The sequence below is a fragment of the Pseudorca crassidens genome, chromosome 1 (assembly GCF_039906515.1).
Source record: "Pseudorca crassidens isolate mPseCra1 chromosome 1, mPseCra1.hap1, whole genome shotgun sequence".
Lineage (NCBI taxonomy): Eukaryota > Metazoa > Chordata > Mammalia > Artiodactyla > Delphinidae > Pseudorca > Pseudorca crassidens.
In genome coordinates, this window is record NC_090296.1 from 11,993,938 (window position 1) to 12,007,040 (window position 13,103).

At 46.6% G+C, this 13,103-nt stretch overlaps 1 non-coding gene across 1 annotated transcript; it reads right to left on the reverse strand.

The window, feature by feature from the left end:
- Positions 1–12,197: 12,197 nt before the first annotated feature.
- Positions 12,198–12,301, reverse strand: LOC137207318 (U6 spliceosomal RNA). The gene has a single exon (XR_010935032.1). It is a non-coding gene; the product is annotated as a U6 spliceosomal RNA (small nuclear RNA).
- Positions 12,302–13,103: the final 802 nt, after the last annotated feature.

The window sequence follows — 13,103 nt, forward strand, 5'->3', positions numbered from 1 at the left end:
TCTGTGTTGCTGCAAATGGCATTATTTCATTCTCTTTTTACGGCTGAGTAATATTCCATTGTATATATGTACCACATCTTTTTTTTTTTTTTTAACCACATCTTTATCCATTCCTCTATTAATGGACATTTAGGTTGCTTCCATGTCTTGGCTATTGTAAATAGTGCTCCAATGAACATTGAGGCATATGTATCTTTTCAAATTACAGTTTTCTCTGGATATATGCCCAGGAGTGGGATAGCTGGGTCATATGGTAGCTCTATTTTTAGTTTTTTTAAGGAACCTCCAGACTGTTTTCCATAGTGGCTGCACCAATTTACATTCCCACCAACAGTGTAGGAGGGTTCCCTTTTCTCCTCATCCTCTTCAGCATTTATTATTTGTAAACTTTTTGATGATGGCCATTCTGACCATTCTGATGTGATACCTCATTGTAGTTTTGATTGGCATTTCTCTAATAATTAGTGATGTTGAGCATGTTTTCATGTGCCTGTTGGCCGTCTGTATGTTTTCTTCAGAGAAATTTCTACTTAGGTCTTCTGCCCATTTTTTGATTGGGTTGTTTGTTTTTTTGTTATTGAGTTCTATGAGCTTTTTGTATATTTTGGTAATTAGGCCCTTGTCGGTCACATCATTTGCGAATATTCTCTCCCAGTCTGTAGGTCGTCTTTTCATTTTGTTTACGGTTTCCTTTGCTGTGCAAAAGTTTATACGTTTGATTAGCTCCCATTTGTTTATTTTTGCTTTTATTTCTATTGCCTCGGGAGACTGACCTAAGAAAACACTACTATGGTTTATGTCAGAGAACGTTTTGCCTATGTTCTCTTCTAGGAGTTTTATGGTGTCATGTTTAAGTCTTTAAGCCATTTTGAGTTTATTTTTGTGTATGATGTGAGGGAGTGTTCTAACTTCATTGATTTACATGTAGCTATCCAGCTTTCCCAGTGCCACTTGCTGAAGAGTCTGTCTTTTCTCCATTGTATATTCTTGCCCCCTTTGTCAAAGATTAATTGACCATAGGTGTGTGGATACCACTAACTTTTCAAAGTACTTTCCTCCACTTCTTTGTGGTAAAAATGTCCTTTCCTTGAATATAGTTGTAATCACGACTTGCAGTGAGGGCAATTCAGTAGACTTTTTTTCCCCCAAGCAATATTATGACATAAGCGTTTCTCCCATGGTTCAGTAAAGACCAGGAGATCACTAACATTTGAAAATATGTTAGTGTCTTTATCAGTTCATTGCCTAAATTAAAAAAAAATGTTTGCATTGAAAGATAATTATAATCTCACAGGAAGTTGAAAAAATAGGACAGAGAGTTCCATGTACTCTTAACTAGCTTCCCCTAATGGTGACATCTTACACAACTACAGTACAATACCAAAACCGGGAAATTGACGTTGGTACAATGTACAGAACTTATTCAGATTTCACCAGCCTTTTCACACGCTCGTGTGTGTGCGCATGTTTTTATTTTCTTTATTTTTTTATTTTGTAAAGATTTAATTTTAATTTTTTTGGCTGTGTTGGGTCTTTGTTGCTGTGCGCGGGCTTTCTCTAGCTGTGGTGAGCGGGGGCTACTCTTTGTTGCGGTGCGCGGGCTTCTCATTGTGGTGGCTTCTCTTGTTGCAGAGCACGGGCTCTAGGCGCGCGGGCTTCAGTAGTTAGTTGTGGCACTCGGGCTTCAGTAGTTGTGGCTCGCGGGCTCTACAGCACAGGCTCAGTAGTTGTGGCACACGGGCTTAGCTGCTCCGCGGCAGGTGGGATCTTCCTGGACCAGGGCTCGAACCTGTGTCCCCTGCATTGGCAGGCGGATTCTTATCCACTGCACCACCAGGGAAGTCCCTGTGCGCATGCTTTTAACCTCAATTTTATTTGTAAAGGTAGAGAAACCTAAGGCTCAGATTGCTTTAGCCTCTGCCCGAGCTGCACTGCTGCTGAAGCTGGCATATAAACCTAGGTCTGTCTGATTTGAAGCCTGCATATTTCTCACTTATTCTGAGGGGTGGAAGGAGCATCGGGAGACAAAAAGTTTTTAAAGGCACAGCTGAAACATCGAAAGCTTAAACAGTGTCTGAGGATTAGTATCCAGGAGATCCAGGCGTTGTTCCAGTAAGATGTTGGGGAAATCTTTTACTTCTCTATTGGCTTCAGGGTCCTGATCATAAAATAGGAGTGACCCCCGCAGCGCCCTCCTCCTAGAGCTGCTGTAAGATAGACACAATGCCCACAGAAAGACAAGTGTATCACACACACACACACACACACACGCACACACACTGTTATTTTAATCCCCAATTTAGTAGCGCTCCTAAAAATGTTCTGGATGGGAAAACTTTAATAGAAACTTCTGAATCTGGAGTTAAAAGGTTTAAGTAAATCGATTATAGTGTAGTTCCATGTGATGCTCATTTGAATTGTGGAAATCCGAAATAATGGAAGAATATGAAGAAAGCCTGATACTATGCCTCATAATTGAAATACAGAACCCCACCCAATTAAAATATTAGTCAAGAATCCCTTCATGGGCTTCCCTGGTGGCGCAGTGGTTGAGAGTCCGCCTGCCGATGCAGGGGACACGGGTTCGTGCCCCAGTCCGGGAAGATCCCACATGCAGTGGAGCGGCTGGGCCCGTGAGCCGTGGCCGCTGAGCCTGCGCGTCTGGAGCCTGTGCTCCGCAACGGGAGAGGCCGCAGCGGTGAGACGCGGTGGCCCGCGTCCCACAAAAAAAAAAAAAAAAAAAAGAATCCCTTCATTTCAAAAGTGCTGAGACTGGGTATTGTACACCGTTCATGACATTGCCACAGGGTGGCGCCACTTCAACAGGTAAACAAATACGTAGGCTGCGTCAAGTGTGGGAACCACCGTGGTGTGAAGGTGTATTGGGACTTTGAGTTCAAGTGGTCTTGGAAGGGCTGAGGCTGAACAGTGCATTAACGTTGTGATCACTTTTGCAGAAAGGTTAGCTGAGATAAAGCGCTATGAAGAAGGCCAGTCACTGTGATAGCTCTTGCTATTAATTCATGTGTGAGAGTTCTGCAAAATATTAGAGATGGTGCAGAGAGCAGAGGTCCAATGAAGGCACAAGACTACAATGGTTGTAAAATCTGTGCTCTGAGGATTGTGCCCCCAACTTTAGAATTATTCGTGTGGGAAAATTATCCTTAGACTACTGAGTTTTTTTTTTTTTTTTTTTTTTTTTTTTTTTTTTTACTGAGTTTTAAATAATGCAAATCTTTAGAAGCCCATCATTCTCATGACATATGATTGATCAGACTCGGATCCCTAGGAGTAGATCAGCTCAGCTAGAAGGGAAGCTCTGCTCTCCCAACCTGGCCCAGAAAACCCAATTGCCTCCAGGACACAAGTGAAGAAACAAACACTTTTTGCTCCATTTCATGTTAGGTTGTGCTTATTCTCCTTCTCTTATTTAATCCTTATAACTCTACCTGGTTCTAGTACCCACCCAACCACCCCGATGGCTGATCTTCTGTCAGTGTCTTTTCCTTCCTTCAATCATGAGGAAACCAAGGCTCAGAGAGGTTAAGGAATTTGCCCAAGACCCCACAGCTGACAATCAGTGGAGCTGGAATTTGAACCTAGGTCAGGTGATACCAAAGCCTGCTTTGTTCCTGTGCAACAGGGTGACTCTAAGCTATGCTTGTGCTGCACCATCAAAAATTCAGCAGGAGCGGACTTCCCTGGTGGTCCAGTGGCTAAGACTCCACGCTCCCAATGCAGGGACCTGGGTTCGATCTAGATCCCGCATGCCGCAACGAAGACCCGGTGCAGCCAAATAAATAAATATTTTTTAAAAATTCAGCAAGAATGAACAGGTGTCTGTCTTTGATGGAGGCGGAGGGAAGGTATTTCTCAATAAGATATAATTGCTCTTTCGTAACATATTTCAATGTTCAAAGCGTTCTTGCACAGGATGATTTTGAAGATTGTTTAGATGGAAGCAGTCATTCCTTTTCTCCAGACATAATGCCGCTATCTGTAGTTCACATAGCAATGGCATGTCTATCAGCAAACCTCTCAATCAGTGATTCACTTGCGAGATTTTATTTTAGTTGAGTCAGCAGCCTTTTAGTTTCCTGGAGTCAAGGAGAGGTTGATGTAGGCGGGGCAGAAAGGGTAGAAAATTGTGACATAGCAGCAAGGCAGAAACGGCAAGTGCTTCCCAATTCTTTGGGAAATCGTAATGTTAGTTTTTCCATCCACTCACCAAACACCGATGAGGAAGAAGAAAGCATGAGACCCTGGATAATTTACTCTTATTTGCCAGATAACAGCATCTGCCTTATAAGATCAGCATTATTCTGGAAGTCGGGTGGCTATGTTCTGATTAAATCGAAGCAGAAATGCAATTGAATTGCCTAAGTATGATGATAGGGGACATACATAACACGTTCTTCTTTTCGAAATGCTTTTACATCCGTTATCTTACTTTATCTCTGCACAGCCTCCCTGCCTTGAACAAACTTTTATTATAGCACTTATCGCCCTGTAGTTAATGTTCAGTGTATATGTCCATCTCTCCCGCTGGTTGATGACCTTCTTCAGGGCAGAAATCCTGCCGGATTTATGCATCTATAAAGCTCGAGCACTAAAGTTAGGGTTTGTTTCGTTGCAAAAGATAGAAACGCACTGGATGCAATTTAAGCAAAAAAGGGGCTTTGTTTCAAGGATCCCCAGGGTAGGGGTGCAGCCACTGCTCGGCAGAACAGGAACCAGGCTCTCTGGCGATTCCTCATCTCTTGCATCTGCCTCATTAACACCTCCTCTCTGTAGAAGTATCTTTCACTCCTTTCTGGTCGCCTCGGCTGAGAACTCGGCTGCCAGCATCTCCTGAGTGGAGATGTAACTTGTCCAGCCCTGAGCCAAGAGCCTTATCGCTCTCTCTGTCCCAACCTCGCCAGTCTCCAGGAGTCAAGACCCTGATTGGTCCAGCCTCGGTGAGGTGTTCACCTCTAGCCCAATCAACTGCGACCAGAGGGGTGTGGTTCAATCTGGTACCCAGGTTGTTCCTAAGGTAGGGCACCCGGTGGGGCAGGAAGGAACAAAGCACAGTTCTCTGAAAACAGTGTGAAGGGGCGGGGCAGCTCAAACTATAGGGGGCCTCGTCTTCGTATGTACTTAGTGCTCTGTAAATGCTTACCGACCTGCCTGGCTCTACGTGCTGCAGAATACTGGCCTTCTTTTAGTTCCCCAAACCCACCGAGCTCTTTCTGGACTTCAGGCTTCAGGATGGCTCTTCCTCGCCATCATGCCCGTGGCCTGGCTAACTGCAGCTCCTCCTCTGGAGCTACATTCGGATTCACCACCTCTTCATCAGATGGCCTTTCCTGACCCCGCCCAGAATATCCTGCTCTCTTTCTTCAAAACACTCATCACCTTGCAGTTACTTGTTTAATTCCTGCCTCCCCGCCTCTCTCCCCACAAAGACTCAAAGTTGCAGTGTTCCCAGGAGCCCCAGTAGCTCCCGGCCCCAAGGGCAGCCCTACGACTTGGATGTGGGGCAGCAGGGGCGTCAATGCCCCGCTAGGCAAACCTTTGACCAATGGGAGGTGGGAGAAGGGGATAAATTCTTACCCTTTTTCCCTCAGTGGACTGTCCTGAGATGAAGTTTATGAGCTTTTGAGAGGACAGTCCTGGAAGACGAAGCACCCTGATATTGCCAGCGCCCCCTTCTCGCCCACCTGTCTTGTGGAGGGACAAGGATTTCTGCTCTCTGGAATTGCACTCCCTTAACGAGTAGCAAAAGCCTTTGCCTCACGCTCTGCTTTCTGGGGAACCAGGCCAAGTGGCTGACTCTAGCTGGCAGACATGAAAAATTAAGTGTATTGGCTTCTGCTTAGCACAGTGCTTCAACAATGGACCAGAAATCCCACTCTTGCTAGGCTCTGCTTTTCTCCACTTTAGTTGTCTTTTTTTTTTTTTTTTTTTGCCATGCTGCGCTGCTTGTGGGATCTTAGTTCCCCAACCAGGGATCCAACCCGTGCCTCCTGCAGTGGAAGCTCAGTGTCCTAACCACTGGATTCCCAGGGAACTCCTCAGTTTTCTTCTTATTCAAGCTTTCTCTGAATGCAGGCAAGGTTGCTACCCCCAACTCCAGCTTGCTCTCATGCAAAGAATGCTTCTTACCTCCTGGCTTCACCTTGAGTCCGGAAGCTGACCCTCATGGTCTCTGACCGGCCCAGGTAGGGTCACACGTCTTCCTCTGACCCAGTCTCTGGGGGCGGGTGAGGTCCAAGCTTCATCTCCAGGTATTCTCGTCTTTCAGATTTCAGGAGCAGTGATGATGTGGGCAAAGAGGCAAGATGAGGCCCAGGAAATGCCAAATTGGGTTTGGTGTTGGGTAGGGGAGCAACACAGATGCAGATGGCAGGGAATCTATGAACCCTCTCCCCCCGTCCAGTTCAGACAGGAGGAGGAGAGATCTGGGCGGACAGCTCTCCAAGCAGTCAGCTGGGGAGGCCAGAGCTGGGGCTAGCCAGGCTCACTTCCACAGCGGGCTGTCCCCAGAACAGGCTCTGCAGTCAAGGCCCAGGAGCAAAGCTCAGGCCCCTCCAACCCTGATGCCCAAGGTGGCACTGGCCGTCTCCACTCCACGGCACCATCAGGTCCTGTCTACCCTAGAGCTCTCAGACCAGAGCTTTCCCAGGGGCCCAGGAACACCACTACCAAGCACTGGGTTCAGACAGAGCTGGGGCCCCCAGCCTGGAGGTTCCTCATTCACCACAAGCTTTCAGCCAGCTAGATCCTCCCCCTTCCCCGGGGAGACACTACCTTAGGTAAGTCACCTTCTAGAGGACAGCCAGAACTTACCCTGAGGCCGGGCCAGAGGCTCCCTCTGGGCCACCTGCTCAGTTACGGGGTCACCACCCCACACTTTGCAGGCCTTCTGGGCCTCAGTGCTGCTTCTCTTGACACTCTTATTCCCACTGTGATATGGAGTGTCTGCAGTTTCATGGGTCCTGGGGCCCCATGGAGTTAGTTCTCAACCCCCAATTCCTAATGAGAAGTGTCAACACTCACAGAGCACTTAACCATACCAGGAACCATCTAAGAATTTCATGATTCTCAAGTTCTGGCCACACCAAGCTACTGTTCCCCACTCATGTCCTGCACTTTCTTGTTTACAGATTTGCACATGGCATTGCTAGAACGACTTTCTTTGTTTGCCTTTCTTTGTTTCTGCTTGGTGAGTTCATCCTTTAAGATCCACTTCAAATTTCGCCTCCTGCGTTAGTCATCTATCGCTGTGTAACAAATCACCCCAAAACTTTGCAGCTTAAATCAAAAAATATTTATTATCTCCCATCATTTGTGAGGGTCAAGGATCTGAGAGTGGCTTAGCTGAGTGGTTCTCGCTCAGGGTGTCTTATGAGACTGTAGTCAAGCTGTTAACAGGGCTGCGGTCTCCTCTGAAGGCTTGACTACCCACCTCGCTCGCCTGGCTGTTGGCAGAAGGCTTCAGTTCCTGGCCCCCTGAGCTTTTGCCATAGGGCTGCTCATGACCTGGCAGCTGGCTTCCTCCAGAGTGAGTGATCCAAGAGAGCAAGACAGAGGGGACCCAACACGGAAGCCACAGTCTTTCATAACCTGTGCTCAGAAGTTTCCTATCATGACTTCAACTTTATTCTATTGGCCACACAGACCAACCCTAAGGCAGTGTGGAAGGGAACTACACAGCGATGTGAATACCAGGAGGCAGGGCTCGCTGGGGCTGTCTCAGAGGCTGCCGGCCACCACTCCCCCGTGCGGTCCTCAGGGGATCGGCAATTCGAATGTACTTCTGTGAAGCCTGTGTCATGGACGTTTTGTCTCTCTCCCAGATGGCAAACTCCTGGAGGATGGTTACTAAATCTTATTCAACTTCCCCTTCCTTTTTAGCCCCACATATCCTCTAATATAGAGTATATATTCAATAAACCTCAAATTAATGCTGAATGCATGAATAAATGAGTAAATAAATGAATGAATTAGTGATTCTCTAGGTGGATAGTTCAAGACTAGAGGAGACAGCATGAACTATTATATGATTAATTTCCCCTGTTTCCTGTCTCAAGATACCTAAGGAGTTGGTGGCTCAGAGCTCGCTTCCTTTTCCTCTGGTTACTTCTCCTTCCCCAGCACCCCAGACTTGCAGCATCAGAGGGCTTGCTTGCCATCTTGGTATAATGATGGCCTGCCCTCTCATCACAGCTGATTGGACCAGGGCCAAGCACCTGACCCAAGCTGGGCCAATGGACTCCAAGGAATTTGAAATTGGACTAAGAGAGGCCAAGCTTCAGTCTGGCTGGTTTCTTGTCAAGAGGGAAAATCTGGAAACTGTTGGCAGTAGCAGTTCTTTGATCCATGGACTGGGGAGCAGAGAAAGCCAATCTGCCTCAACAGGAGACAAGAGTGCAAATAGAAGAGTGAGAAGGAGGAGAGAGGGGAAGGGTAGCCGAGGTTGCAGAAGCTCTCAGTTCCTGCTTCCAGTCCTATCGGAAACCTGGCTGCAGCTCCAGCTTGGTCCCCATGAGATACACATATATGTATACGTATTTTTAAATTTTTATACAATTTTTAAAGGTTACTTTCCATTTACAGTTATTACAAAATATTGGCTCTAGTCCCCGTGTTTTAAATATATCCTTGAGTCTGTCTTACACCCAACAGTTCGTACCTCCCAATTCCCCACCCCTATACTGCCCCTTCCGCTCACTTATATTCTTATAATAAATGGGTTTAAGCAATGGTGTCCTGGAGCTGGTTCACACTAGCTCCTGAAAGCTAATTGTCCATCTTTCTCCATGACGTCACGTTGGGAGCTCCACATAGGCCACAGCTGCAGTATTTACACCACAGAAATTGGCAAATGCTACAAATCAGTGTCCCCCACTAAAAACTGGTTATTAAACATTAACAAGCACATCGATGGTTTTAAGACAATTCCAGGGGGTTTCCGTAACATACAGTCCAAATAGTCTTTCTGACTATATCATCGGGGCAAACTCCTACTCATGCTTCGTGACCAGTGCATCTTCTGTGAGAAGCCTCATCTGGTGTTTGCGGGAAGCTGATTCTCTGTGTACTCACATAACCTAGGAGACACCATTAGACAATGCAGAATTCTGAGGGCTACGTGACATAGGCCAGGCGTAAGACAGACACCCCTCCTAGGCAGTAATTGCCTATTGGCCTTGGAGTGAAGTCCAGGCTCCTTATCACGGCAGAGGCTCTTCCTCTGAGCAGGGGCCCGTGCCCTCCTCGCATCTTGTTCCTGCCCACACCATCCCCACCCCATCGCCACACCCTGACCTCCTCAGCCTTCTCCATCTCTAGCCCAGAGTCTCTACCCCATGAGTTGTCAATCATTTAGAGAATATGATAAAGGTCATGGACCTTCACCCTGGAGGAAACACACATACAGACACACAAAGAGTTGCATATAGTTTCAGGGGATTCATGGACCAAATAACTTCTTTTCTCTGAAGCCCTTCCTGACTCCTACGTCCTGTGTGCCCTGCTTTACCCCAAACATACCTCTCTCTTAGCACCTTCAGTGCTCTTAAACTTATGTTTAGTTTTGAGTCTTTTGCTACACTGGCTGCTCCTTGGGGAAGTATCTATCATTGCCTTATTTAGAGTACATGAGTGACCGAGGGATGGCTGAGGTGTGTCCTAACACCCAAGTTCTAATCATGAGATCAGGGTGTAGCTACAGACACAGCCTGCTGTCTAAGCACAAATGTGCGTCATTGAGGCTGGCATCAACATTGCTAAAGGGAGAAGATGCCAACCATAGACAGATTGAGACACACGTGGAAAGTGAGAGGCAGGCACTGCTATGGCTGGTGTATTCCCAGCACCAGTGGGGCGAGGCGTGGTTAGGGACCTGGGGGGTGTCTTGGGCAAAGGAAGAGCACCCCAAGTGTGGTACCATGGGAAAAGCCAGAACTCTGGGTCTCAGAGATCTAGGTTCCGATTCTAGCTCTGTCACTCATGGCTTGTGACTGCGAGCACATTACTTTGTCTCTCTGAGCCTCAGTTTCCTCACCTGTCAAACCCTACTTTATTGAGTCACTGCTAAGATTCAAAGAGATGATCTGTGTGATGTGCCTGGGACACAGGAGTTGGTCAATAAAAGTTAGTGTCTCCTTTTCCTGTACTCCTCTCATGTTGGTCACATGCAACAGAAATCAACTCTGTTTAACTAAAGCGAAACAAAGAATTTATTTGTAAGAGTGGCAGAGACTGCTAACTGTCCCCCAGTTCCTGTTATCCCTTTCTAACATGGTAAAGTAATTTTTAGCTAGGTACATAGTTGCTTAGCTAACTACTACATTTTTTTCCACCTGCTTCCCTTGCAGATTGGCACAACTTGGTAACAATGTTCTGGAGAGTGTGATGTAACCAGAAGTGATATGTACGACTTCTAGGTCATGTCCTTAAAGAGGGCAAAAGGCGACAGGTCCCGTTACGTTTCTTCCAAAAAAAAAAAAAAGAGAGAGAGAGAAAGGGCATATACTCACCTCTTCTCTCTTTTCTTCTGTCCTTCTGGCTGGAAGAGGGATGTGCTGGCAGGAGATGGAGCAGCCACTTTGACTCATGAGGTAGAAGCTGAGTGTTGAGGATGCGGAGAAAGAAGACAGAAGGAACCTAGGTTCCTAATGACTTAGTGGAGGAGAGGCACCATACCAGCTCAGACTTTTTTTTTTTTTTTTTTGGCGGTACGTGGGCCTCTCACTGCTGTGGCCTCTCCCGTTGCAGAGCGCAGGCTCCGGACGCGCAGGCCCAGCGGCCATGGCTCATGGGCCTAGCCGCTCCACGGCATGTGGGATCTTCCCGGACTGGGGCACGAACCCATGTCCCCTGCACTGGCAGGCGGACTTTCAACCACTGCGCCACCAGGGAAGCCCCCAGCTCAGACTTTTAAGGGCAAAAGAATTAAACTTCTATTTGTTCAGCTATTGTCAATCTTAGGGTTTTATTATAGCAGCCAAACCTATACTCTATCAAGTACTCAGTGCTATAGACCGTATACCGCTAAAATTTGTATGTTAAATCCTATCTCCCATATGATGGCATTTGGAGGTGGGGGCTCTGGGAGGTCAAGAGGACAGAGCTTTCACGAATGGGATTAGTGCCCTTATAAAACATACCCAAGAGAGCTCCCTTGTCCCTTCCGTCATGTGAGAACAGAGGGAGAAGACGGCAAGCAGGCTCTTGCCAGAAACAGAGTCTGCCAGTATCTTGATCTTGGACTTTCTGACCTCCAAACCTGTGAGAGAGAAATTTCTGCTGTATATAGGACACCCAGTTTATGGTATTTCTGTTATAGCAGCCAAATAGACTAAGATACTTAATAAACTATTAAGGTGCTCATGGTATCCAAAAAAGAGCCAGACAAATGCTTACATTGTTTTGACTTTGACTATTGTCAGTTTGACAATTATCTATTTGACTATTCGGTTGACTCTTGTGTTACTTTGATATACACACATCATTTTGCTTTTTTGAATATTTCCTTACATTTGGCACAAGATGTTCCAGGCTCATCTTGTAATTTCCATGCCTCAGCCTTGGACTCAACCATTTGAATAATGAGTTTTAGTGGTTTTGGTGGAGAATGGTGATTAGAAACCATGACCTGCGGACTTCCCTGGCTGTCCAGTGGTTACGACTCCGTGCTTCCAATGCAGGGGGTGAGGGTTCGATCCCTGGTCAGGGAACTAAGATCCCGCATACCATGTGGTGAGGCCAAAAAAAACCAAAAAGAAAAACACCACGACCTGTGTGCTATGTGTGCTTATTGATACAGAGCTGACACTGCTTCCAGGCTTTCCGGCAGATAGGAGTAGGAAATACATGTGTATATACGTATGTGTGTGTGTATAGGTTAATACATGCATCTAACACAAACTCCTGCACCTATACATCCATTTAAAAACCATGAGTTTACACCAACATTTCTAATTCCAATTCAACACTCAGGGTTTACTCTAGTCTTTTCCTCTTTTTTTTTTTTTTTATAATTTTATTGCACAGTTAAATGTTACATTTTGTATACTTCAATTATTTCGCCATGCAGCTTATGGGATCTTAGTTCCCCGACCAGGGATTGAACCCCTACCTCCAGCATTGGAAGCGTGGAGTTTTAACCACTGGACCGTGAGGGGAGTCCCCGCCGCCTTTTTTTTTTTTTTACTATGGACCGCTTCACGAACTTGCATGCCATACTTGTGCAGAGGCCACGCTAATCTCTGTATTGTTCCAATTTTAGTGTACGTGCTGCCCGAGCGGGCACTCCCTCTTTTCCATCAGACGTTACTCTCTTCTCTGATGGTGAGAAACTGGATCCCATTGTCTCCACACTATTTCCATGTTTGCTTGGTCTGCCTGTATGTACCAATCCCTTGACCACTCAGGTCCCTCCTCGAGCCTGGCCCTACCATGGCCCCAGCCTGACCAAGGGCAGGGGGAAGAGACCAGATGCACATCTTAAGATATTATCAATCCCTTTACTTCCCCCTGCTCATCAAATAGCCTCCTCATTATAACTTGGCCTCCTGTTTAGCTTGCTTATAGGTACAGAACGAAGTGACCTTCTGGAAAAAACATTTCCCCCTTAACTCTGGGCCACAGGGAAGCTGAGATTGGATTTGCCTTCTGCTTGAAGAAAGAAGGTGCTAGTCAAAGGGCCTGGACTGCAGGACGCCTTTGAAGGAGGATGCTAGAAGCACGAAAACTGGATGCTTCTCCAGCAAGAGCCCTGGGTGGGGACTCCTATACTTACTGGGGAGCCCGGCGCCCAGGTAGCTATTCTTCAAGAGCATCCAGCTAACACCCTTCTCGTCTTCTGATCCCATCCTCAAGTACAGCAGCAACCACAAAAGCGGCATCCCTGCCAGGCATTGTGCTGGTGGCTTTGCATGTCTTATCTCTTTTTAGTCCTCACGGTAATATTAGGGGGAGTCGCTGTGATGGTCCTTATTTTACAGATGAGGATACTGAGTTTTGGAGACGTGAGTGAGGACTTCCCTGGTGGCACAGTGGTTAATAATCCACCTGCCAATGCAGGGGACATGCAGGGTTCGAGCCCTGGTCTG